Source organism: Lepidochelys kempii, chromosome 5 (genome assembly GCF_965140285.1).
Source record: "Lepidochelys kempii isolate rLepKem1 chromosome 5, rLepKem1.hap1, whole genome shotgun sequence".
NCBI lineage: Eukaryota > Metazoa > Chordata > Testudines > Cheloniidae > Lepidochelys > Lepidochelys kempii.
The window spans coordinates 21,240,311-21,267,251 of record NC_136384.1 but is presented as its reverse complement, the minus strand read 5'-3'; the positions used below and the strand labels follow the sequence as shown (position 1 = coordinate 21,267,251).

General features: G+C 42.3%; 1 long non-coding RNA gene across 1 annotated transcript; it reads right to left on the bottom strand.

Annotated features, from left to right (window-relative positions):
* Positions 1 to 340: 340 nt before the first annotated feature.
* On the bottom strand, positions 341 to 26,941 carry LOC140911165 (uncharacterized). The gene is made up of 3 exons (XR_012158846.1): positions 26,713 to 26,941; positions 26,560 to 26,620; positions 341 to 784 (listed from the first exon to the last, which is right to left on the bottom strand). It is a non-coding gene; the product is annotated as an uncharacterized LOC140911165 (long non-coding RNA).

The following is a 26,941-nucleotide window of genomic DNA, read 5'->3' as shown; positions in this document are numbered from 1 at the left end:
GCCAGATACCAGGGCTGTCAAAGGAGCCCAGAGGGGGGCTATTTGAATCAGGGAGACTTTGAGGCAGCACTTTGACAATGAGCACCAGTAACATATCTCTGTCAGAGGTGCTTCAATGTTACATTACATGTAGTTTTCCTAGGGGGCAATGGTGACAATGGGGACATTATATTCCAGTAAGGAAGTGATTAAACTGCCTGTTCATATATTGGTAGTGCCTGCTATCTCAATGTATAGGAAACAAATAAAGATAAATTACTGTTCAAAAACTTTTTTTATTAAACAAGAAACAACATACACACACAAAGGCACTTGGTGGGAAAGGAGGTACCAGGGAAGGACAGACTTTCAGAGCTGTGTGTAGGTCCAGCTATCATTGTGAAAGTTGTCCAAGGGGGTGGAGTGAAGGGGAAACCGAGAAGTCCCAGAAAACAGAAAGGACACTGGGGGTGGAATTTAGGGGGGGCGGCATGGAAAAGAGTTCTGAATGTGCTGCAGTGGAGGCTGAGCACTGATCTGCTCAGTCTGCAGCATTATTAAGGACTTCAGCATCTATGTTTCTCCTCCATTACGTTAATCATCTGCTGAGTTGCATCCGGAACAAACGCGTAATTCTCTTTTCTGTCTTGTCGTTCAGCATCCTAGCACTCCTTGAGTTCCCTTTTTTCTGCATTGGAGCACTGCAGGACCTCCTAGAACATGTCTTCTTTGCTGCATCTTGGGCGCTTTCTTATCTTGTGGAGACACTTAGCTGGGGTGCATGGGGTGTTCTTGAAGCCCACATCTGGTGAAGCACAGGGGACAATGCACAGAAGTGGAATTGTTAAATTCACACACAGCATTGAAACACTTCAGTTAAATGCACCTTTTGCAATATTGCCATCACTTTCTCACTGACCCTAGTGAGGCACACATCTCTGCAAATACCCAAAGCATGATGAGTGTTGGCGGTGGGGGAGGCACTTCGCATGGAGAAAAGAGCACACACTCTTCAAGGGTTGTGGTGCAGCATTCTAGGGACCAAATTCTAAATTCTCCCACACTTTTCCACAGGTGGGGGTCATTCTAGGAGACATCTCACTGCTAAGGGTAAGTAGGGAAATGAGGGTACCTCTACTCCATGCTTGTGGCTTCTCTGCTCCCTATGCTGCTTGCCTATGTGCCGCTTTGGTTCCTGCACAAATGATTGCCAAATGGCGCAGGAAAGTTTCCTGCAATGAGGGAAGGAACAAAGCAGCTCTGCCACGGAACCTTCAGCAGAGGATTATCAAGTACCTCCAGGAAACTTTCCTGGAGATCTCTCTGGAAGATTCCCGTGAGATCTCAGTGTGCATCAACACCCTGTTCCGCTGTACCGATTAGCTACATAGGGAAATGTCCAGCTCACAGAAACACAGACAGCCTCCCACATTTCTATGCCCTGACCCCACTTCCACACTACACAAGCCACAGCCACTTACCAGGAGTCTCATCTCCTGCTTCTTGCTTGCCGGAGAGCAACTGCTGAGACTGGCTAGACACCTCCAGAGTGCTGAACAACAGTTCCTGGCTGCATGCCCCACTGGGCAACCCTGCCAGGAGCTGCACATCCTCATCTAACTCCACCTTTTCATCAATAACTTCCTCCTTTGGGTTAGGTCTTCTTTTCACTGCCTCCATGCCCTCCGAAGTATCCAAGGGGCTCTTAGCGATGGAGGTGGGGTTGCCTCCGAGGATAGCATCCAGCTCCTTATAGAATCGGCAAGTCTTAAGTGAAGCACCTGAGCGACGGTTTAACTCCCTCGCCTTATGGTACGCCCGCCTCAGCTCCTTTATCTTCGCTCTGCACTGCAGCGTGTCCTGATCATAGCACTTTTCGCACAAGCCTCGAGAAATCTTCCCATAGCTATCCCAATTCCTATGGCTCAAGCGCAGCTGGGACTACACAGCCTCCCCTCCCCATATATATAGCAGATCCAACAGCTCTGCAGTTGTCTAAGCGGGAGAGCATTTGGTGCGATAATCCGCCATAGTCACTGGTGAAGATGCAATGGGACTTCTCCATTCCAAGCCAGCAGGAAACGGAGTTTCAAAAATTCCCGGGGCTTCTAAGCGGGAAAGGTGGATGGTTGTTTACCTGGGTGCAGGGCAATGGAGCTCAAACTGCTGACCAGAGCGCTCAGGATGGGCATTGTGGTATAGCTCCTGGAGGCCAATTAAAGCAATGATATCAAGTGTGGTGTCTACACTGGCACTTTGTCAACAAAAACGTAGAGGAAAAAGACATAAATCTCTCATGAGGGTGGATGTATTTTGTCATCAAAACTGGGCATTTTTCCTGATAAAAGTAGCCTTGCAGTACACACTCACTGTTTTGATTGACAAAGGGCAGTTTTGGTGACAAAACTTGGTAGTGTAGAGTAAGGCCCATGAGGATATGTGGATATTTTATTGCTCTTTTCCTCTCATCTTTGTCCTCTCCCCTATTTATAATGGATCCTTTCCTTTTTCTAATCTTCTGTGTAGTGTTTCCCTTTCCTCTTTTACTGTTTTCTTTCTTCATCTCTCACTACCACAACTTCTCTGAAATCTTGTACCTTTTTCCTTTCCTAGATCTTCACTTTTTTCTACTGCATTATGTTCCTCTCTCCTCTCCAATTTCTGTCTCCCACATCCTTCTCCAGTCCTTGTCCTTTCTTCCCCATCTCTCTTTACTGATATCCTTCTCCAGTTTCTCTCCTACTTCTGTTCCTTGGTTGCCTTCTCCACATACCCAGACGCTCTCTCCCACACTGTAAAGGGCTCTGCTATTCCCTCTCAATCCCTCCTTCCTTCTCTGACCCCTTCAAAGTCTCTCTCCCCCTTACCTGTCTTTCCCTCTTCCGTGAGTCTCCCTCTCATTCCTCCTTCCTCCCACAGTCTGTCCTTTTCCTACTTCCTTACCCTCATCTTCTCTCCACCCATGCTTCTACAGCTTGCCAACTGGGAACACATCTTCAAGGTTTGAAAGCCGCAACGGTAGTTCATTGCGTGCTCAGTGTGGGCCTTAACACGTTATCCATACAATCCACCTCCCAAATGCTAGCACAAGGGGTTTAGCTTTTTATTAGACACTCCTGGGTGTACCTAAGCAGCAGTAGCTTTAAATAAAGGAAAAAATACATGCCTTTAAATTAGTATTAATCAATAGCTTCTAAGACACATGCTAACAGTTCTATGCCATCAAAATGGAAATTGTGGTAGTAAATACATCTCAGTTCCTTATCTGATGAGAGGGGCATATTTATAGTGTATAATACTTTACAAGCCGTGTGTGTGTGGGCAGGCAGGCAGAATCTGACTTTTTGGGGAGGGGATCCAAATAACGGTGCTTCTGGATAAGTGGCAACCATCATACAGACACAGATGTTTCCCCATTAAAATTGCTGACCTTCTTTATGAGAACAGCACACAAGCATATTTTTCAGCTACCAGCAATCCAGCACTTTGACATTTCTGGCTTAGCTTTTGTATACTGTTTAATCAAATGATAAAATCATAAATCAGTCATTTTAAAAGAGGCTTAAAGAAGTATGTATGAATGGACGTTGTTAGTTCATGCTTCTCTGCATGTTTATTTGAGGCCTGGAAGTGTTCCAATTGATGCTTTCTCAAAAAAAAAAAATCATCGTAGGGTTGGGTTTTTTGTTTTATTTTTGTTGTTAACTCTGTCATTGCAGCCTTACATCTATGATTGTCTGTGCCTTGTATAACTCAAGCCTATTCATTCCAGCATCCTGAAATGAACATAAAAAGGAATGATCTTTGAAAGATACCACATTGTGATACTGTGGGTATAATTTCCAAGAATACCTCCAACCTATTTGAAAGGATTGCCATGGCCAGGCTAGTAGTCTGAAAATCTGGCCCTTAATGCCTAGAATTATAATAGCTCAAAGGTCTTTAAGCACCTAAAGATATGCTTAGGCACCTAGTGGGATTTTTAAAAGCATGTAAACAGGTGCCTAACCTACTCAGGCATTTTTGAAAATCTGGCCCTAAATTCATACAATATTCATGACCAGTTGAGGCCCACACTTTAGTAGATCTTAGTTATAGTCTCCATGTGAACAGATGGTATATGACATATCTTCTTCTGTAAAAAATTTATTTTCAAATGTAATATGGTTGAAAAAGATACATCAAGCAAAACTTTCAAAACGTTGCATGGGAAATGCACACACACACACCCTATAATTGCTCAGCTGGTTTTATAGGCACAACCCCTCCATAAAGTTTTTAAAAAATCTTTCCCACAGTCTCAGGAATATGCAAGCTAGATGAACTGTGTGGTGTGCTCTCTCTTATGGAAAATCTCTTTTAGTTTCAGAATGTCAGTTATATCTACAGGGAACAGCTTTATAACTGCCTTAAAAGGTCTATATCTCAGTAGAGACTGGTACACAAAAGGGAAAAAACAAAATCATTTACTTGTGAAATTTAGCCAGCCACTTCAGTATTTCCTGTCTCACTGGTCTATTTTATCAAAGACTGAATGGCTTTCCTGACTACAGCTAAATGGAAGCAAGCTTGCCATTATTATTTAAACCTTTTTCCTCTGACCATGTACTTTCTACTGGACAATTACTAAGCAATAGAAAAATTACCAGCAGAAAGTACATCTATGCTAGTTCTTTTTGTGTGCATATATGTTAAAGAAGTTATGCACAAATGACTACACACATACACAAAAAAGAGCATGCAGACTGCAAATACAATCAAAAAGAGCTAAAAGATGAGAAAAGATACTGTGACAAACATTGAGACAATCAATCACACAGCCATTTATAACAATACCTCCGTTTATCTATAGACATGGCTCTTGTAAATAAACTCACGCATGAAAATGTTACATAAAACTGCTCTTAAATAACTAATAAAAGCAGTAACTTCCCTTTCAACAAGATCTAATGTTAATATGGTAAAATGTGGAAGTTCTCTATGTCCCACAGTATATATCCATCCCTTAAGAAGACACGTTTCATCACTAGACACCCAGGGCTAAATTGTGCTTTTAAGGTACAGCATATAGCAGCTGACATTGCATTCTCCTACAGAGGCACCCGAAGACGCCAAGGGCTTGTCTACACATACAGGGCTGCCGCAGTGCCTCCATAGTGCTTAGCTGCCTATACCAATGGCAGAGCTTCCCACTGGTGCAGGTACTCCATATCCCCAAGAGGTGATAGCTATGTTGATGGGAGAGCCCACCCATCGAAGTAGCACTGCCTACACCAGGGGTTAGGTCAATATAACTACATCACTCAAGGGTGTTTTCCACACTGCAAAGAGATGTGGTTATACCAACATAAGTTTGTAGAATAGACCAGGACTAAGACTCTAATTTGATAGAGCAGAGGTTCCCCAGCTGTGGTCCATGGGCCACTAGTCTGCAGAGCACTTGCTGGTACTCCATGAAGAGCTGCCTTGTGACATCATGCTAGCTCTCCTCCTTATTTCCAGCTTGTCAGCCACTCCTGATGTCATCTTTCAAGAGGTCTCTACCGCTCCCTGACTGGCTTTCTTTCGGTAGCTCCTGCTCAGGACAGTTCTTACCCCCGGCCTCTAATTATGCCTAGTGGTCTGCGTTGGTCTATTTGGGCTTTGTTTCTGGAGGTAGTCTTGGTGCTGGGGTGTAGCCCCTTTGCAGTCCCAGGCCTTTCTGCCTTCCTTCAGTCTCTGAGCTCTCTCCTTTTTATAACAGGCCTTGTTTTCCTCATTGATTGCAGCTGAGTGTGATTGGCAGTTGTGGTAATTGCATGGGGGTGTGGTTTGCCTGTAGGCAGGAGAGGCTGCCCTTCCCCTTCTGCCTTTGCTCAGTATGGGGTTTGTAGATCCCATTACACAGCAATTACATTGCCTTTAAAATATTATTTTCACATGTTTACAACTCTGGTAACAGGCTAAGTGATTGCTGGTGGGGTGGGGTGAGGTGGGAAGGGGAGTGGTCCCTGTGACAATCTCAATGGTTCTTTAAGAGCCTTTGGATGTAGACCTAACCATGCAAATTTACTGAGATTGATTTTAGCTAGGTATTCTTCTGACCTTATGCAATACTTGGCAGAATCCTCAGTAATATTTAACTCAATAAAATTACTTAGTAGTATTTACCCCACAGAATTGCTACGAGGATTAATTTAGTTAATGTTTGTACAGTGCCTTGAAGCTGTGAGCACTATTGCTAAATTAATAAATTTCTTTTTCCTTGGAGATTTTGTTGTTGTTGTAAAACTCATAAAAAGCTACTGCTCAAACTGTTTGGCAGTCTAATTCACACCATGTTTCTAGCAGGGCAGCAAGTCTGGAGCACAACTCTTAACAGCAGAATATACTCAATGGAACAACAACCCTAAAGAAACCCTTGCATCTGCAAGTCTGTAAACAATATCTGTTTACAAGAACACTCCCAACAATGGCTGCAGCCTGCAGGGCAGAACTAGGATGATTCCCTCTGTAAGACATCTACAAAAAATAATACTTTGATTTTTTGGTAAACTGTCTTCATCAGAAAGCAATGCCATACCTGAAATGGAAATCTGATAGACACATTCCTGTGTGGCAACAATGCAAGTCACTAAATCAAAAACAAACATGGAAACACATGGTTAGGTCAAACCCTAAAAAGACAGTATGCTGCCTACTGGGAAGACACATGAAAAACACATAATGCTAGGTTGTTATAGAGCATACAGATACACAGATTGCTAGAGGACACAGAATCTATGAATTGTTATGGGTAAGGCTAAGATTTTGTCACGGTTATTTTTAGTAAAAGTCACAGACAGGTCATGGGCAATAAACAAAAATTATCGGAGCCCGGAAGCTGTCCGTGACTTTACTAAAAATAACCCGGGGCAGGGCTGACGGGGGAGGAATGGAGCCTCATGTGGGGGAAAGACAAGCCGAACCCGCCACCATGGCAGGGGGCACAGCCCTGGCTCCAACGGCCACATTGGGGGTTGCAGCCATGGGGGACACACAGCCCCCCACTCCAGAGCTGGCCGCAGCTGTGGAACAGAGGTGTGCGGCCCCAGCTGCAGCCCCTGCCAAGCAGCAGCTGCAGCCCTGAGAAGCCATGAGTGGGGCACATGGCCCCTGCTGCAGCCACCAGGCGGGGTCACGTAGAAGCCACGGGGTTGGGACGCAGTGGGGGCACAGCCATAGCATGTGCACACACCCTGCTCCAGAGTTGGCCACAGCTGCTGGACAGGGGCACACAGCCCTGCTGCAGGCTTCCCCCAGCCCAAAGCTGCAGGGCAGGGGCAGCAGTGTCCTGGTTCCAGCTATCCAGCCCCAGGTGCAGGGCAGGGGCAGCAGTGTCTTGGTTCCAGCTATCCAGCCCCAGGTGCAGGGCAGGGGCAGCAGTGTCCTGGTTCCAGCTATCCAGCCCCAGTTGCAGGGCAGGGGCAGCAGTGTCCTGGTTCCAGCTATCCAGCCCCAGTTGCAGGGCAGGGGCAGCAGTGTCCTGGTTCCAGCTATCCAGCCCCAGTTGCAGGGCAGGGGCAGCAGTGTCCTGGTTCCAGCTATCCAGCCCCAGGTGCAGGGCAGGGGTACATAGTCTTGCCTCCAGCCCCGGCTTCAGCTGCCGACAGCTGAAGTGGAAGAAGTCATGGGAGATCTTGTACAGTCACACAATCTGTGACTGCTGTAACCTCTGTGACTACATTGTAGCCTTATTTATGGGTCAGAGAAGCATCACAGTAGTAAATACCAACTTACTACAGGGAAATGCACAGAACACAGGCAGACTTACCAAATGCAGACTCCTCAGTGCCACAGGCTATGTCTTCTCTAGAAATGATGCAACTGCACCACTGTAGAGCTTCAGTGTAGACACATACTGTAGCGATGGGAGGGGTTCTCCCATTGCTAGAGTTGATCCACCTCCCTGAGAGGTGGTAGCTAGGTCGATGAAAGAATTCTTCAGTTGACCTAGCGCCGTCTACACTAGGGGTTAGGTTGGCTTAACTGCGTCACTCAGGGGGGTGGATTTTTCACAACACCCCCGCCCCCAAGCAATTTAGCTGGGTCTACCTAACTTTTTAGTGTAGACCTGACCTAAGTCACTTTTTAAAACAGGTTTTATGCTCCTAAGTTACTTAGGCCCTTTTGAAAAGCTTTTGAAGTTTTGAGACATTGAAAGTTTTTACCCTTGTGATAACCACATTAAATAATTATACAATGGCACTTGGAAAAACAGAGGGAGCCTAATCATGACCCATCAGAATTTAGGAGTAAGGCATGAGCAGGTCCCATACCCCCACACATGGGGAATTCAGAAGACTACCACACCAGTGTGGCTTCTCAGTTATTCCAAGGTGTCTGACTTGTGGAGAGCCCTAGTCTTCTCCACCAGCCAAAGGAAGACCCTGCTCCTGGTTCTCTATCTCCCTTGCATACGGAATGTACAGGCTACTACCTAACATTGTCACCTTGTGCACTGCAAGAGAACCAAATCTTGATCTCACTGAAGTCAACGGCAAACTCCCAAGTTCAGATGGGGAACATGTGACAGAGCCAGGAATAGAACTGCTTTCACCTATTTCCCAGTTCATTGATCTAATCCTTAAACCATGCTTCCTCTCTACTAATGCTATATATAGGAATGTATGTATATTCTGAATGTATCACTGAATATTGCAACTTTTCTGTTATTTCATGTACCTTAAGAATTCTAAGGTTTGGTTTGATTAATCCCTGAAATGTCTGGATGTATTTCTGAAATGTACCCAAATCACTTGAAGTTTCCATTCTCCTTTCCCACCCTATCCTTCTGCTTCCTATATTAACATTAACATTTAAATGATGTTAATATTTTCATTACTTTTGATATTCATGATTTTAATCTCTATGGTCAAGATTTTCAAACGTGTCTAATGATTTTAGTTGCCTCCATTTTTGGGTGTCTGACTTCTTGAGACATACATTAAAGGAGCCTCATTTTTAGAAAGTGCTCAGCACCTACCATGGTGCTCAGCACCTACCACGTGCACAAGTCCATGGGGCCAGATGCGTTGCATCTGAGAGTGTTAAAGGAGTTGGCAGATGTGATTGCAGAGCCATTGGCCATTATCTTTGAAAACTCATGGCGGTCGGGGGAAGTCCTGGACGACTGGAAAAAGGCTAATGTAGTGCCCATCTTTAAAAAAGGGAAGGAGGAGGATCCTGGGAACTACAGGCCAGTCAGCCTCACCTCAGTCCCTGGAAAAATCATGGAGCAGGTCCTCAAGGAATCAATTCTGAAGCACTTAGAGGAGAGGAAAGTGATCAGGAACAGTCAGCATGGATTCACCAAGGGCAAGTCATGCCTGACTAATCTAATTGCCTTCTATGACGAGATAACTGGTTCTGCGGATGAAGGGAAAGCAGTGAACGTGTTGTTCCTTGAGTTTAGCAAAGCTTTTGACACTGTGCCCATAGTATTCTTGCCAGCAAGTTGAAGAAGTATGGGCTGGATGAATGGACTATAAGGTGGATAGAAAGCTGGCTAGATTGTCGGGCTCAATGGGTAGTGATCAATGGCTCCATGTCTAGCTGGCAGCCGGTATCAAGTGGAGTGCCCCAAGGTCGGTCCTCAGACCAGTTTTGTTCAATATCTTCATTAATGATCTGGAGGATGGTGTGGATTGCACCCTCAGCAAGTTTGCAGATGACACTAAACTGGGAGGAGAGGTAGATACTCTGGAGGGTAGGGATAGGATAGAGAGGGACCTAGACAAATTGGAGGATTGGGCCAAAAGAAATCTGATGAGGTTCAACAAGGACAAGTGCAGAGTCCTGCACTTAGGACGGAAGAATCCAATGCACTGCTACAGACTAGGGACCGAATGGCTTGGCAGCAGTTCTGCAGAAAAGGACCTAGGGGTCACAGTGGACGAGAAGCTGGATATGAGTCAACAGTGTGACCTTGTTGCCAAGAAGGCCAATGGCATTTTGGGATGTATAAGTAGGGGCATTGCCAGCAGATCGAGGGACGTGATCATTACCCTCTATTCGACACTGGTGAGGAATCATCTGGAGTACTGTGTCCAGTTTTGGGCCCCACACTACAAGAAGGATGTGGAAAAATTGGAAAGAGTCCAGCGGAGGGCAACAAAAATGATTAGGGGACTGGAACACATGACTTATGAGGAGAGGCTGAGGGAACTGGGGATGTTTAGTCTACAGAAGAGAAGAATGAGGGGGGATTTGATAGCTGCTTTCAACTACCTGAAAGGGGGTTCCAAAGAGGATGGCTCTAGACTGTTCTCAGTGGTAGCAGATGACAGAACAAGGAGTAATTGTCTCAAGTTGCAGTGTGGGAGATTTAGGTTGGATATTAGGAAAAACTTTTTCACTAGGAGGGTGGTGAAACACTGGAATGCATTACCTAGGGAGGTGGTGGAATCTCCTTCCTTAGAAGATTTTAAGGTCAGGCTTGACAAAGCCCTGGCTGGGATGATTTAATTGGGGATCGGTCCTGCTTTGAGCAGGGGGTTGGACTAGATGACCTCCTGAGGTCCCTTCCAACCCTGATAGTCTATGATTCTACCATCTGAAAAGTTAGCCTTCTCAAAGTTTCTCACATTGGGTGCCTAAAAATTGACACATCCAAAATTATTAGTCACTGTCCAAAATCTTACATGTGGCTATGTGAAATACTCACAAAGGCCCAAATTCTGTCTTCCGTTATACCTGTATAACCCTACTAACTCAAGGAAGTATAACTGAAAGCAGAATTTGCCTCATAGTAAATATCAACTTTAGAATCTATAAACATGTCAATGCATTAATATTGTTTCTTCTGTCTAGTTTTGGCTTTTCAAGGTGAATTGCTCCCTCTACTGGCTAAGTGAAAAAATAACACGGTAGCCTGATATTTACATAAGGTTCTCCTTAATACAACATTAGACAATATTGTGAAGTTTTCTAGCGCCATTTGTATTTCTCACTAATTAAGTTATACTGGTTTCTGAGATAGATTATTTTATAGTTATAATTTGCCATCCACTGATTTTTCATTTTTCTAAAACAACTTTATATGAAGGAAAGAAAATTATTTCACCACACAATATACTGTACAGAAGCGTATGAATAAAACCTAGAAATAAAAGTGAGCACACACTCAAATAAAAGAAAGCATTTGTTCCATTGTTTAAAGAGCAAATAATATCTTCATTTGTTCTTATTCATTCCTTATCATTATTATTTTAAGAGCCAACAATATACTAAGTGATTTACAATGCATAAATAGAGGCAGGGTCTCTCTAACAGGCACCTAAAAAGTTAGGCCCCAATTCTTCAGTTGGACCCCCACAGGTATAGTTCTGCCACCCATGTGGAGCCCCATTAATTTCTGTGACTTTGAAGGGGTTCCACACAGCCTAAAAGACACAGGTTAGACAAGATGTACTGGGAGATTCCCCCAGTGAGATAACGTAGAACATTTTTCTTAGTGGGAGTGGTAATGACATTTTATTGACATTGGTTAGTATTTGCAAACCTGTGTCAGAAGACTATTTTCAAGAGGATGGAGCCTTGTGCACTGGGATAAAGAGGTTGTGACAGACAGAAGTGAGATAAGGAAAGAAAGCAAGTGGTCAGGGGGGAAGTGATGGGGGCAAGGAACCATGCGATCAGAAACAAGACCAACGACTAGGCAGCAGCCGCGTTGTGCAGCGACTTTAAGGCTTTGCATAAGATACTGAGACTTAATTTGGGAGATGAAGGGGATCTAGCTGAACAAAGGATATGAATAGAGGAGCAACAATGTCCAAACAGTGGGAAAGCAAGATAATTTTGGCTGCTGCACTCTGGATGGGCTGGAGGGAGCAAGGTGGGAAACAGTGAGGTCAGAGAGGAAGTGGTTCAAGTAGGAGATAACTTGACCATGAACAATTGTTTTAGCTCTAGGGGCAGTGAGGAAGGGACAGGTTTTTAAGATGTTGTGGAGAAATAAATGGTGGGATTTGGTATCAGCCCAAATGTGTGGGGTGAAAGCAGGCCCTCTCAGAGTTCCAGAGAGGCCCGGGTCACCTCCAGCTTTTGAGGCCCCTAGCCATAATAAAAATAAAAAATCATGACAAATGAAAACAAAATAAGGCACTAAAAAAAGAGTTAGACATAATCTAAATTTTTTTTATTTAACAAATGCTTTTCTAGCCTTTTTCTGTGCAAATGCACTAATTATTGAGGAAAAATCTAGCTTTCATGCAATGTCACAGTTGATATTAAGTAAGGCGAGCCCATTCAAACGCTCTTGTCCCATAGTTGAACGGTGATAGTTCTTCACCTGCTTCAACATGTTGAAGATGCATTCACCTGAAGCCACAGATACAGGCAAACTGACAAAAATACGCAATGCAATTGAGATATTAGGAAACACCCCAGAGAGTCCAAGTTCAAGTCTTTCTTGAAACAATTTCTTTGGCTTGCAATCCAATTTAAAGTTTGTGGAATATATTTGTTTGAGGAAGATGACCTCATCACTGAGAGCTTTTGAGATTTCTTTATTGTACTGTCGCTGAAATTGTTCAGCTGCAGAAAGTAGATCTTTATTACTCAGTCTGTTGAACTGCCAAAGAAACCCCAAAAGGGTACAAATTAGTCGCAGTGACAAATCAATGTTTAAGACCTGATTGAATAAAGTCAATGATGACAAGGAAGACATTGACCCTACGATGCTGCTCGGCATCAGATTCAGTAGGTAAATTGCAATTGGTGGAGAACTCAGATGAAATACCAATATTCTGTGTTACTAATTTGGACTCAGTCAGGATTGCATCCCATTGTTCATGAATCTGCTGAATGTCATTGATAAGATTTTCAATGTTATCCCTCTCAACATCAAGTGTAGGACTGCATGCTTCAATTACCAGATTAGTTTGGTGGATCATTGTAAATAGCTTCATCCACAAAGATGACATCAGTCTATTCAGAAGCACATATCCACATTTGAATGCATTCTGAAGTTCAGTTCGAGCCTGTGTAGTGAGATTGAGAGATTCAAGTTCATTTAAAGCCTTTCTCACTGAATTCAAATGCTGCGCAACTGGTTGAACACCATCAATCCATGCAGTGGACATCTCATGCAGTGAAACAGGAAGATATTGCTTCAGAATTTCCTACCTTTGTGGACTGCTACTGAAGAGCTTGTACATTTGCTGAACAGTTCCAAAGTAAGTAATTGCCTCCTTGCATGATTCAGCACAGTCAACACCTACAAGGTTTAGTGTGTGGTTTCCACAGCTGGAGAAAAAATACAGTTTGAATTATGCTCAAGCAGAACTGCTTGTATACCTTTGTACTTTCCAACCATAGTAGATCCATTGTCATAGGCTTGACCAGTGCAGACTTGAAAATCTAACTTAAAACCTTCTAGAATTGCTAATACTCGAGCAGCAATTTCTTTTCCAGTTTTTCTCATGAAATTATAAAAAAAAAAAAACCTTTCTTCAATTGAAAATTTTGAGCTGTCCACAAGCTTCACATATTGAATAACCATAGTAGTCTGTTTCTGGTGAGAACAATCTGGAGTGGCATCAACAATGATTGAAAAATACTAGGCATTTTGAATCTCATCAAGAATTGTAGTTTGTACGAATGAACCACATAGCTCAATAAACTCGTTTTGTATGCATGTGGAGAGATAATGGATTTGCATGCGCTTTTGACTCGCTTGCGAGTCTCAAACACGTTTAACATGCTCTGGTAAAAGTGGGTCATATTTGCTGAGGAGCTCAACTATGCCTAGAAAGTTTTCATTTGCACAATCACCAATATGTTGACTGGAATGAAAGAAAGCCAATCCCTGCTCAGAAAGAAAAAGGAGGACATTCAGGATGCACTCAAGACATTTTTTCCAGTTATTAGTTTCTGTAGAGAGTTCAGTCAAGAGTAAATGCTCAACTGAACTTTCAGCTGATGCTGCCCTACTGGCTGATTTCCATGCAACATAGTTTTCTTTATGTGACTTTGAACTCTCATGTGATGGTATTCGGTCTTTAAACTTCCTCCAATCTCTGTTGATACTCCATCCTGATTGATCAGAGAGAACTGATGCTGTGATAAATGAAGGGGTGGGGGGTAGCTCCCTATTATGGACACCCACCCAGCCAGTTAGCTATATAATCCCTTTTAGTAACTGTTCTCTACTTGCTTTACCTGTAAAGGGTTAAAAAGTATCACTGCTATGCATAGAGAAAAGGAAGTGAGTGGGCACCTGACCAAAAGAGCCAATGGGAAGACTAGAACTTTTTTAAATTGAGAAAAAACTTCCCCTTTGTCTGTCTGTTGTTGCTCTCGGGGACAGGCAGACAGAGCTGCAACTATGCTGTAAGAAGCTTGGTGACAGGTATGAAAAATTATTAGTATTATACCTAGAAACTACTCATTTGAAACCCCAGATATATAAGTAGATTAGGAAATGTCTAGGAAGACACGATCAGGTTTATCTCCTTTTATTTCTTTATGGCTTGTGGACTCCTCTGTGCTAACCCCAGATGCTTTTGTTTTGCTTGTAACCTTTAAGCTGGACCTCAAGAAAGTTATTCTTGATGCTTAATCCTTGTAAGGGTTTTTTTTTTAAAATCTATCAATAGCCTACATGTTGTTTAATTAGCTGGTGGCAACAGCTGATTTCCTTTGTTTTTCTTTCTCAGCTCTTCCCCGGACGGGGGGTGAAAGAGCTTGAGGGTACCCCACAGGAAGGAATTCCCAAGTGCGCTTCCTGGGTTCTCAAAGGAGTTTTGCACTTGGGTGGTGGCAGCATCTACCCATCAAAGGTCAGAGAGAAGCTGTAACCTTGGGAGTTTAATACAAGCCTGGAGTGGCCAGTATTAATTTTTAGAATCCTTGCAAGCCCCCACCTTCTGCATTCAAAGTGCCAGAGTGGGAAATCAGCCTTGACAGATGCATTTGCAATACTTTTGTCCAAAATGAAGCAGGGTGCACGGTTTTTGTTTTTCCGTACTCCAGCATAACCAGTCTCTTGTGCAGGTCTCACCATTTAGAAGAGTTTTTGTCAGCAGACGAGTAGGGAAAGCATGATTATCAGCATCTCATAGAATATTATTTGGAATTTCAAAACAACTAATTTGAAGAAAAGATTGAATTTGGGCAGCATTGCTCTTGTCAATAATTCCAATGTCAGTCACAGTCAAACCTGTAGTACTTATGAATTGCTCTTGCTGCGTAAGGTCTACATCTTCCAGTTGCTGTTGAGTTTCTTGATTGTACACAGGGTCTTCTGCTGCACCTGTTACTGTTGGCACATCTTCTTCTTGACTACTGTCCTCATATTCAAGTATTGGCACTGAAATATCACCTGTTGCAGTCCGGAGTTTTCATTATCTGTAGCATTGTTTGCTGGGTAAGGTGTGTTTTCCAGTGGTTTGAGAAATTAAGTTATTGGCTTTGAGCTCTTAGCTGCTTCTTCACTCAGTTGTTTTCGCCATCTCTTGCTTGCACCACTTTCAAATCTCCTCTTCATAGTGATCTATCTGGTCAATATGTAGCCTATCCACACTTGAAATATTCTGCTGCACATAAGTAGCTTATCTACACTTGAAATCTTCTACTGTAAACATGTACACAAATGTTGAATGGTACACAAATGCTGAAAAGACTTAAAATGAAAGAATATAACTAAGAACACAAAATGAAACAGTCAGGTTATTATCCTTATCACTGAATCAAAACTCAAGCATGCAAATATAACAGGAGAAGCTGAAGACAAAGGAATGACATATATATATAGTAAACACAGACATGGATACAGACAGAGGGATAATGTCCAAAAATTTCAAACGTGTGTCCTCATGAAACTCACTGTACAAGATTGTCCTCACAAATTTTCACCTTGAATCTGGGCCTATAGACTATGAAAGCCCATGATGATGGCAAAGCTAGGGCTCAACCACCAAACCAGTCATCTTTTTTAGCTATGGTATGAAGATAATAATGAGGAATTCTCACACACAAATAATTCCTTAGTCAACTAGATGTAAAACTATAAAGACCCTAAAATATAACAATTCTCTACCTTTCAACACGCACTTGATCCAGCACCAGCCACTAGTAGTGGTTTGTTTATATAATCAGCTGATCTGAGAGGACACATTCATCACGGTCTAATCTTGTGCCATCAGGACAGATATATTTTTATTAATATTTATGAACATTTTAAATTATTTAATATGACAAAATCTATATCAGTTAACAAAAAAATTATATCTTTTACCAAATCACATCTCTTATTTGCTTAAATTTGCAGCTCTAAGCTGAGAGAGCATGTCACAATTTGGTCCGATAGGGATGCGCATAAAAACAAGTTGTGAAACTTATAAAATGCCAAAAAATTAACAAGTGTCTAAATTTGAGGCCCCCTTTGCGTTTGAGGCCAAGGCCAAATGGCCCTCCTGGTCCCCCTCTGATTGGCCCTGGGTAAAGAACAGTCAAAAACTACCTCAGGAATGTGAGTATGGGTGACAGGCCAGGGTGGTATATTACCAACACCAATATAAAAGGGATAACCCCTCCTCTTCTTACTCAGAATCTCCACAGCTCAGAATCACTCCTTCAACATTGAACCCTCTCCCATCAGACAGCCCCAGGCCACAAATATACCATCAACCTCACCCCATTTACACACACAACCCTCCAAGCTCATATCCCATCCCAAGGCTCAGAACTATTCTCCGTCCGACCTGACACCCACCATACATCAGAAGTCCCCCCACCTACTTGTTATTTAGTCTGGAAAAGCAGGAGAAGAGATAACAGAGAGCACATTCAAATAGCTCTGTGGGGCTACCTGTCAGATACTTTTGTTCTGCATCATCCCTCTGCGGTCTACAGTCTATGTGCTACAGGCCAGAGGTCCTCTGGTGGCAGCCAGGTGTATTGCAGCCTCCAGGGACTGGACTTCTCCCAGACCCACCAAATGTGCCCCAGTGGCAGCAGGTGGTTCTGCAATCTTAAGTAACACACTTAAACACAGTTGTGATATTACTGGTGGGACTTGGCCCCACTAACCCTTAATGAACACCGCAGCCAGTGTGAAAGGGGATTTTTTAAAACATCTTTGTTAGCTGAAACCAGGCTACAGAGGGTTTCTTAGATGATGCTGTAGCCGCAAGGTGTGTTCCAGCTAGAAATGGGCTCAGACCAAACCTCCACATCTGAATATCACCAAATCCTGGAGTAGGGAAGATCAGAATTCAGTTTCCGACTCAAATTTTGCAGCTCAAGCCCATCTCCAGCTACAGTTGTGTTAGGTTGTTTGGTTTCAAAAAAGTTACAAACCACAGTGTGCACAGGGCCTAACGGAAGAAATGTAAGTGCTGGCAGCCGTGTTTACATGGATGACACTACTCTCTGCACAAAGTTGTTTTGTGTCATTTCAAGTGTTAATTTCCTTTTCTGTCTCTTTTTTAAATGAAACTAATATATTTAATACAAGACTATTTAATACAAAATGTAAACATCAGAAATGTAAATATCACTTTCTGAAGAAATATTTAAACAACACTCAACCAAGTCTCTGTACCAACGCACAAAATAAACATGCCTCCTGGAACATCCTCCACTCCTTTGGTGTCATTCCAGTTATTATGTTCTGCAGTGAGCACTGTGCTATGACAGATCTCTGTATACCTAGCTTAGCCACTATGGTTTGCTGTTCCCATAATTATTGTGTGCTTAGGCTAGTCTTGCTAGTCTTTTCAATAAAGTATGCAGTGCATGAATGAGATATCATAATAAGTGACCTCTTTCTTTCTGTAAATTGTGAACTGCACTTCTCACAAACAGAGACAACTGTACAGCTTGAAGTAGAAACACCTCTTATGCTTTCTATCATGTAATGATAGAAAGATAAAATAGCAGCTATGGCAAATTATTCCAGGAACAAACATTTATTACATTTATTATAAAACAATTTCATAGAGAAAGCAAGGAAGAGTATGTCATCTAACTGAAACTGTGAGGCATTCAGGTACTATAGGCAGAATGTAATTACCCTAACTGGAATTAGATTAGAACCTCAGGGCTAATGTGTTCTAATATCCTGGACAAATCAGGTATGGAGGCCACACCCCTTTTTCAATATACAAAATAAATTATTTTTGAATCTTCATACCACAATTATTAAGTCAATTTATGGCGGATGTAATTTCTCTCTCTCTAAAATGCAGGGGGCAGTTCTCTCCATATGCATGTGGAGTTCTCAAAAATATCAGTTGTAATCCTGAATGTGTATGGAGAAAAAGAATATATCCCTTAGAATGGAGAATGCACTACAAAGACAGAATCCCTCCTGAATTGCACTGCTTAAGAGCTAATTAACGTTCAGAATCAAGCAAGTGCTAACGCGTGTCTAGTTTAAAGCAGGGCGTCTAGTTTAAAGCTAGGTGTGGGAAAAGTGTGTAGCAGCAAAGAGATCCATATTTTGTAGGGTCCCATGCTATAAGAGCATTTATTCAGGGCTGTCTGTCCTGGAGACATTTCAGCTATGGAGGTGCCATCCATGGGCAGAAAAATAGGGATGTCTGCTTCACCATTTGCCATATCAGTTGAGTGCTGCAAGCATTGCCAGTTGCAGCTAACCACAATCTCCTTTTCTGGTTCCACTAGTTAGGGCCGGATTTAGGGGCAGGTGACCCAGATGCCTGGGATGCTGAGCTTGGGGGGCACCAGGCTTGGGGTGCTGCTTTATGGCCAGTGATCCTAAACTCTGCTTAAACTTTATGGCCAATGATCATAAAATGGAAGGGGTGGGGCAACGAAGATGCTCCTCGCCTGGGGCGTCATTTGATCTAGGGTCGGCCCTGACACTAGTGATACTCAAAACTGTAATCTGGCTGCTTTCCAGTCCTGGTTTAGGAAGTCTTCTTGGGTCTCCACACATCTGCCTTTGAACAATGTCCCTCAAAATGTCAACTGATCCATTTTTCAATAATTTTAAGATTGTGGCACAAAATATGACAAAAATCAGGACATATACAGTTATGTCTGACAATCTGTCCTTAACACTCACTACTGTAAAGAAGATAAAATTGTAGTGCACGATAAATTACAGAGTACTAGCCTTAGCACTCAATTTCCTGCCTTTTGATGGTTTTTTTGCACCTTCAGTTGCAAAGCTGAGACAATTACGAAAATTATATAGGCAGCTCTATAAACTGGGGCAGAGTTTTATCATAAAATTGTATGGATCTACCCTACAGTGAGTTATGAATCTTTAAATTCACATATTGGCCAAATGAGCAAAGTTCAAAGTGGTGGGGAATCAAAAACATTACAATTGCCACTCCTGCCCCAGCTCCAAGAAGCAAACTGACCAAATCTCCTATTATGCTCAATCCACCAAAATGTGATCAAACCAACTTCAAGCCAGAGAAGGAAAAAAATCGCTGTAAAATTGTTGAATCTGAAAAATCACATTATAGCTAAAATCATATTTCTGCTGTGACTACATCACTCAGGAAGGTTCTTGCTCATAGCATCATCCATTGTGCCCTGTGATTCATCCTGAATCGTCATCAGAGTGGACATAAGCCATTTGCAAGACAAAAGCTAAAGATAATTATTTATCATTAAAGAGTTCAGATGGCAACCTCAGGTCTGAGTAAAATTCTGAACATTGATAGCTGCATGGGACATTTGTGCATAGAAACAGTTGCATTTGCCTGGAGCCTTCTCCTTTTAGAATGGAACAGAATATTTATAACAAAGTATTATCAGTTGTGAGAAGAATTATGCTGTTAAGAAAGGAAGGATGGTTTTGTGTTTAAGAAGCTGGGCAGAGACGCAGGAGCTCTCGGTTCAATGACCAGCTCTGCCACAGTTTTCCTTTGTGCTCTTGTAAAAACCACTCAAATTTTTGTGCCTCCATTCCCCACCTGTAAAATGGGGATATTAATTCTTAACCCTCAGAGAATATAGTAATTAATGTCTGTGAGGCACTAAGGACCACAAGGAGATTTAGGCATCTAACTGCCACTTTTGGTACATAAATCCAAAACACAAATCCTCCAAACCTCTGCTTAACTACTGCCTAACTTTGTAGGTGCCTAAAGCCCCAAGCTAATTTCCACTGGTGAAGTCCCCATGGCACTAAAAATCTGCCACTGGGCATGTGCACAGTCACCTCTGTCTAGGCGCTCAGATGCCTAGCTTATACCTAAGCTCCAGTGGGATTCCCAAACTAGGTGTTGCCGTGCCTATCTCACACATGGGGCTTGATCCAGTGGGTGTTCTCAGAAGCTGCTTACCAGATTAGGCCCAACACAAAACAGCACTGGAGAAATCATCATCCCCCTTCTAACCTTTAGTCCAGTGGTTAGACTATTCATGCAGGATCAATCCCCCCTACTCATTTGGTGTAGAGCAGGGATTTGAACCTGGGTCTTCCTCCTTGCAGAAGTGTGCCCTTATCCACTGGGTTGTGGGGCCACAGAATGTGCTCCACCTCTGCTGTTCACACTGTTCCACTGTATCTGACTAATTAAATATACATTGAGCCAGAGAGTGAGTGAGTCTGTCTGAATGGGCAGGGTACTCATCTAAGGTGCAAGAACCCAAGTTCCAGTCATGCTACTTTTTGGACTGGGGGAGCCGAGCAGGTACTTAGCTTCAGGAGAGTGGAGAATGGCTGTGAATCCTGAGTGGAGAGGTCTCCCTCTGACCCAGACTTAGGCCTGGTCTACACTACAAAGTTAGGTTGACATATGCCAGGTTAGGTCGAGTTAAGAATGTATGTGTCTACACTACCGAGTCCCTTCCGCCGACCTAAAGGGCTTGTAAAGTTGACTTCTGTACTACACCTCCACGAGAGGCGTATCGCTTCAGTCGACATCCATGCGTCAACATGGGGATAGTGTAGACACTGCTGTGTTATTCGAATGAATTGGCCTCCACAGTGCTCCACTGTGACCGCTCTGGAGAGCACTTTCAATTCCACTGCACTTCAGCCAGGTACACAGGAAACAGACTTCTCCCTGTTAAAGCCCCGGGAACTTTTGAATTTTCATTTCCTGTTTGATTGGCACAGAGAGCTCGTCATCACAGCTGACAACAGATGCTCAAGGCTGCAAACACACTCCATCCTGGAGCACACAGGAGGTGGTGGATCTTATTGCTGTGTGGGGAGAAGAGTCTGTGCATGCAGAGCTCTGATCCAGCAGAAGAAACACTAACATCTATGCCAAATAGGCTTTTTGCAACCACTGCTCCGCTAGGAAGGCTGTTCCAGAACTTCGCTCCTCTGAAGGTTAGAAACCTTCATCTAATTTCAAGCCTAAATTTGTTGATGGCCAGTTTGTATCCATTTGTTCTTGTGTCCATATTGGCGCTTAATTTAAATAACTCCTCTCCCTCCCTGGTATTTATCCCTCTGATGTATTTATGAAGAGCAATCATATCTCCGCTCAGCCTTCTTTTGGTTAGGATAAACAAGCCAGGCTCTTTGAGTCTACTCTCATAAGATAGGTTTTTCTTTCCTTGGATCATCCTAGTAGCCCTTCTCTGCACCTGTTCCCGCTTGAATTCATCTTTCTTAAACATGGGAGACCAGAATTGCACATTGTACCTAGAGTATGTGCAACTTTTCCATTTCTTGCCAGTCCTGGGGAAATATCCCTTCCCTTTAGACATGTGTCTAAATGCACATTGGGAAAAGCCTTTGAAGGATGGCTATTAATCATCATTAAAAGGTCTTCATATCTGCAACAGTCCATCTGCCAGAGAAAGCAGCAAGTCCAAATGGTATTATGTGTGCAGGTAATTGCTTTTCAAATATTTCCCACAAAGGTGGAGCCCTGGATCAGGAGCTAATTAAGATTAAACATTCTCAGGAGTTTAAGAAAACTATTTCTTGTATGTGAAGTCCATTTTCTCTGGTTTTAATTAATCTTGTTTTTATTAAGATTAATATTATGTCAATAATTCTTGCAGCTGTCCCCAAAAAGAGGAGAAACCTATAATGTTTAAGGATAAGTGCTGAAGAGTCAAATTACTAGAATCTACTCCCCCACGCTCAGTATTGGGCAAGGAACCTGAACAAAAGTGTCCATCCCAATAAAGCTTTTGTCTACATGGGGAAATTGACCAGCATAACTATTGTGGAATAAATTATTTTGCTATAGCTATTCCAGCCTAGCTCCCTAAGTGGTTGCTCTATTCACTTGTATTGTGGAACAGAGCGTTCACATGGGGGATAAATTGGTTAGTCTCTAAGGTGCCACAAGTACTCCTTTTCTTTTCACCTGGGGGAGTTATTCTAGAATAAGATAAATTAAACCAGAATAGCTAAAAGGTCAATTTCCCCAGTGTTCAAGCCCTAAATTGTGTTGCCATTAGGCTGTAGTGGGTCAACACACAGGAAGAGGCCAAAGGACAAAGCAAGAGATGACCTATTTATGGGGTATTGGTCACAGCCTGCATGACATGTGGCTCAAGTAGAGAAGAGAAAATATTAATACATAGTTTCTAGTAGGCTAAAATAGCCTGTCTTTGTCTTATGCCAAGCCAAAATAGGGTGAATTAAACCAAGGAAGCTTTTTCACTCCTAGAATGGAATAACTCCTATTGTGTTTCTTCATGTGCATCTTGGAGTAATGATTGATGTAATAAAGGTGTAATGTGCTGATCACACTGTTACTGGCTGGAATTTATTTTCTCACATAGACCAGGGTTAAAAAAGAATAATATCCTTGCCACATGATGTGGGTCAGTACATATCCACTGACTCAAATGGCTCTAATGACTGTTAGAATCAGTACTCCATTTGCCCATTTTTCAAATGGATTACATGGGGTCTGTTTGAGGAGGAACAGTATACTTTTCACTGAATTTTATTTCTTTAACTACTTAATGGTTGGAAAATGAGTCTTTTGATGCATAAAATTTTCCACTGCATGAAAATGCATGCCCTCCAATGCTATTGGGAGAGAACCACTTATCCTTGATAGTACAATAAACCATTTATTGGCACAGATGCCAGTCCTGCTAATAGTAATATTTGCTCTTATGTAGTATTTAAACCTACAAAGCAATTTGCAAACATTTGCTAGTAAAGCCTCATAGCATCCCTAAGAGATAAGTTAAGTATTGTTACAAACTGATAAAGCAAGTTAGAGAGTTTAAGGCTCTGAATTATAAACGAGTGAGGGAAGCAATTAGGGTGACCAGACAGCATATGTTAAAAATCGGGACGGGGGTGGGGAGTAATAAGGGCTTATATAAGAAAAAGACTAAAAAATCAGGACTGTCCCTATAAAATCGGGACATCTGGTCACCCTAGAAGCAATTGCAGTATCAAACTGTGCATATGAATGTGAAACTACCTGGTTGCACAGTTACTGTGACAGTGTGTACAAATAGGGTAACTATTTGCAAAATACGATTTACAAATGGCTTATAATGTGTGTTTGCACACATGCACATCTTTTGATACCCACATGCAGTTTCATGGCCTCACAGCTGGTCAGTTTCTATTGATGGAGAGAAACTGAAGTTATGCAGTCAGGAACAATGCAATCTGTTTATTTACAACACGTACATAAATCCTGTTAAATCGAGATAGACCAAATTGCACACAGCCGATTTCAGAAACCCTAGCTCAGTCACTACTGACAGCCACCAGAAAGAGCTGCCGTCCTCACTGTCCTTCCAGGTCTCAAACTATCTCTCAACAGAGACAGAACCATTCCCTCCTAGCTGAGCTATTTCCCTCAGTGAGGAAACTGAAGAGCAATAGAATATTCACCCTTAGAAAATTCATCACACTGCCCTCTGCTCACATATTATCGTTTAGCTAGTTCATTACAATATTGACCGCCAAGAATTAGACATCACAAATGTGAACTGAGATACAGTACAGGGTCTTAATGAGCCAGATTCTAAAGTCTTTTACACTGGCTTTATATTGATATAAAACCTTTGACTTCAATTTATTGCTCTGTTTGATAATTGGAACTGGTCAATAAATGTTAATTTTTTTCAGAAAAAAATCAAAATTTTTTCTGCAGATTTAGAAAAAATAATTTTGGGGTTTTGGGGGAAATTTTGTTGTGAAAAAAGTTTTACCAAAATATTTCATGTATTTCTTTTTTTCAAAATAAAACATTCAGTGTCCATTTTAGGTTTTTTTTCCTTTCTCTCCCTTTTTCTTTTCCCTCCTTTCTTCCTTTATTTTCATTTTGCCACTGAAAAGAGGTGAAAATAAAAAAAGTGGTGAGAAATGGGGAAAAAAGGAAGAAGCCTGAAATGGGTTTGTTTAGTTAAAATACAGAATATTTTTTTAAATCAATTTTTGATTAAAATTGTCACTTTTGAAAATGGGTCACTTTATCACTAAAAAAATGCTTAAAATTAAAAATGTCCACCAGCTCTACTGTTTATCTGAAATTGCTTAACTGATTTATTTTATTGATTAACTTATTGCATTATGGCTAATACTGGCTAATTAATTTCTCTGCCAGTCCACAACTCACTTGGCATTACTTCTCCACACCTCTTCTTTATTATTTAGGTATTTATTTATTTGTGGTAGCACCCACTGTATGCTCGGTGCTTTCTAAACACTTCTCGGTTTCTCCCTCTCTTCCTCTTTTCAACTTCACTTTACCACTTCCTTCTCCTCATCCCTTTTACCCTACTATATTTTCTGCTCTCATCATTCTGTCTCCTCCTCCATTCATCCTGTCCCTATTCCTGCACTCATGTTCACCCTCACAAATCTCTACACTCCACTACATCCTTTTCTGAATTCTTCTCCTTCTTTCTAATAACAACTCCAAGCCATGTCCTTTGATCACTGAAGAAGGTTAGTAGCTAACACCCAAACTCTAGCTGACAGATACTATATGATGACTCTCTAGGAGTCGAAACAACACAATGTTTCAGAAGGAAGTTAAGCAAATTTCGTTGAAACAACTATGAACCAACTTGGTTCCAAAAAATAATGAGTCATCAGAAACCACTGCAAACAAGCTAACAGATGATTTATCAAAATGTAATGTCAGGCAAATACTGTGACTTTTTGGGACAAAACAATGGAGCTATAAGTACCTTTGATGCAAATGGTGCAGTAAAAGTGTGAATAAATCAGTAATGGTTTAGTATTTGTTTTATTTTATCATTGTGGTCTTTGTCTAGTTTTGATCTTGCTTTCACTTCAGTGTAAGAAGATATTGTAAGCTGTCTGTTAAGCACTTTGGAACAGAGACTATATTTGTTTCTATACAGTATTGAACATACTGTAAACACAAATAGGGGGTGAGAGAACCTGGATTTGTGCAGGAAATGGCCCACCTTGATTATCATACACATTGTGAAGAGAGTGGTCACTTTGGATGGGCTATTACCAGCAGGAGAGTGAGTTTGTGTGTGGGGGGGTGGAGGGTGAGAACCTGGATTTGTGCTGGAAATGGCCCAACTTGATGATCTCTTTAGATAAGCTATTACCAGCAGGAGAGTGAGTTTGTGTGTGTATGGGGGTGGGGGGGTGAGAAAACCTGGATTTGTGCTGGAAATGGCCCACCTTGATTATCATGCACATTGCAGGGAGAGTGGTCACTTTGGATAAGCTATTACCAGCAGGAGAGTGAGTTTGTGTGTGTGGTTTTTGGAGGGGGGTGAGGGAGTGAGAGAACCTGGATTTGTGCAGGAAATGGCCCACCTTGATTATCATACACATTGTGAAGAGAGTGGTCACTTTGGATGGGCTATTGCTAGCAGGAGAGTGAGTTTGTGTGTGTGTGGGGGGGGGGGGGCAGAGGGTGAGAAAACCTGGATTTGTGCTGGAAATGGCCCCACTTGATGATCACTTTAGATAAGCTATTACCAGCAGGACAGTGGGGTGGGAGGGGGTATTGTTTCATGGTCTCTGTGTGTATATAATGTCTTCTGCAGTTTCCACGGTATGCATCCGATGAAGTGAGCTGTAGCTCACGAAAGCTCATGCTCAAATAAATTGGTTAGTCTCTAAGGTGCCACAAGTCCTCCTTTTCTTTTTACAAATAATCATATAATAATAATAGTTAATACACATTCTTGGTATCCTATTTGTTATGTGTCTTAAGTAACATGTAAAATGTACACTTCCCATCATTTCGAGTGTTTGCATTACTGTGGATCTAGTTGTATTTTGTATCTTATCTGAAAACAAAAGAGTGCAGTAATTATATCAGGGCTTGCCTACACTGGCACTTTACAGCACTGCAACCTTCTCGCTCAGGGGTGTGAAAAAACACCCCCGTGAGCACTGCAAGTTTCAGCGCTATAAAGTGCCAGGGCACCAGCGCTGGCAGCTGTGCTCCCAGCGCTGGCAGCTGTGCTCCCAGCGCTGGCAGCTATTCCCCTCCTGGAGGTGGTTTTTTTATAGCACTGGGAGAGCTCTCTCCCAGCACTATGCCGTGACTACACGGCCAGCGCTTTAACGTTGCTAGTGAAGACATGCCCTCAGAGAGCGCTTATTGAGGGCCTCTAGAATCCTTAAAGGCTAAAGGATTGGTATGTTGGTATGTCCTAACCCAAGTGTTTTCCCAGAAGGGCTCTTACCTGAGTATTGCCTTGAAGATGGAGAAGGTGGGTGAGGTAATATCTTTCATTGGACCAATATCTGCTGGTGAAAGAGAGAAGCTTTTGAGCTCCAAGTGCTCTTCTTTAGGTCACCTTGAATGCATTTGAAACATTATTGCCTGATATACTGACCTGCAGGTTAGACAATCTGGAAGGTTTCTTAGGCTGCCCAATTTAGGGTCAGGGACATCAGTGGCCAGGTTCTCAAAAGGTCTTAGTACCCAAGACCCTCCACTGAATTCTTATGAAAGTCTGTTGTTGTAAACTTACTCTCAGTACTTTTTTGTCTGTTTCATTTGATGAATCTCCATTCTGTTTTCACGATGTTTTATGTTTAATTTCAGAATTCATCTAAAAAGAA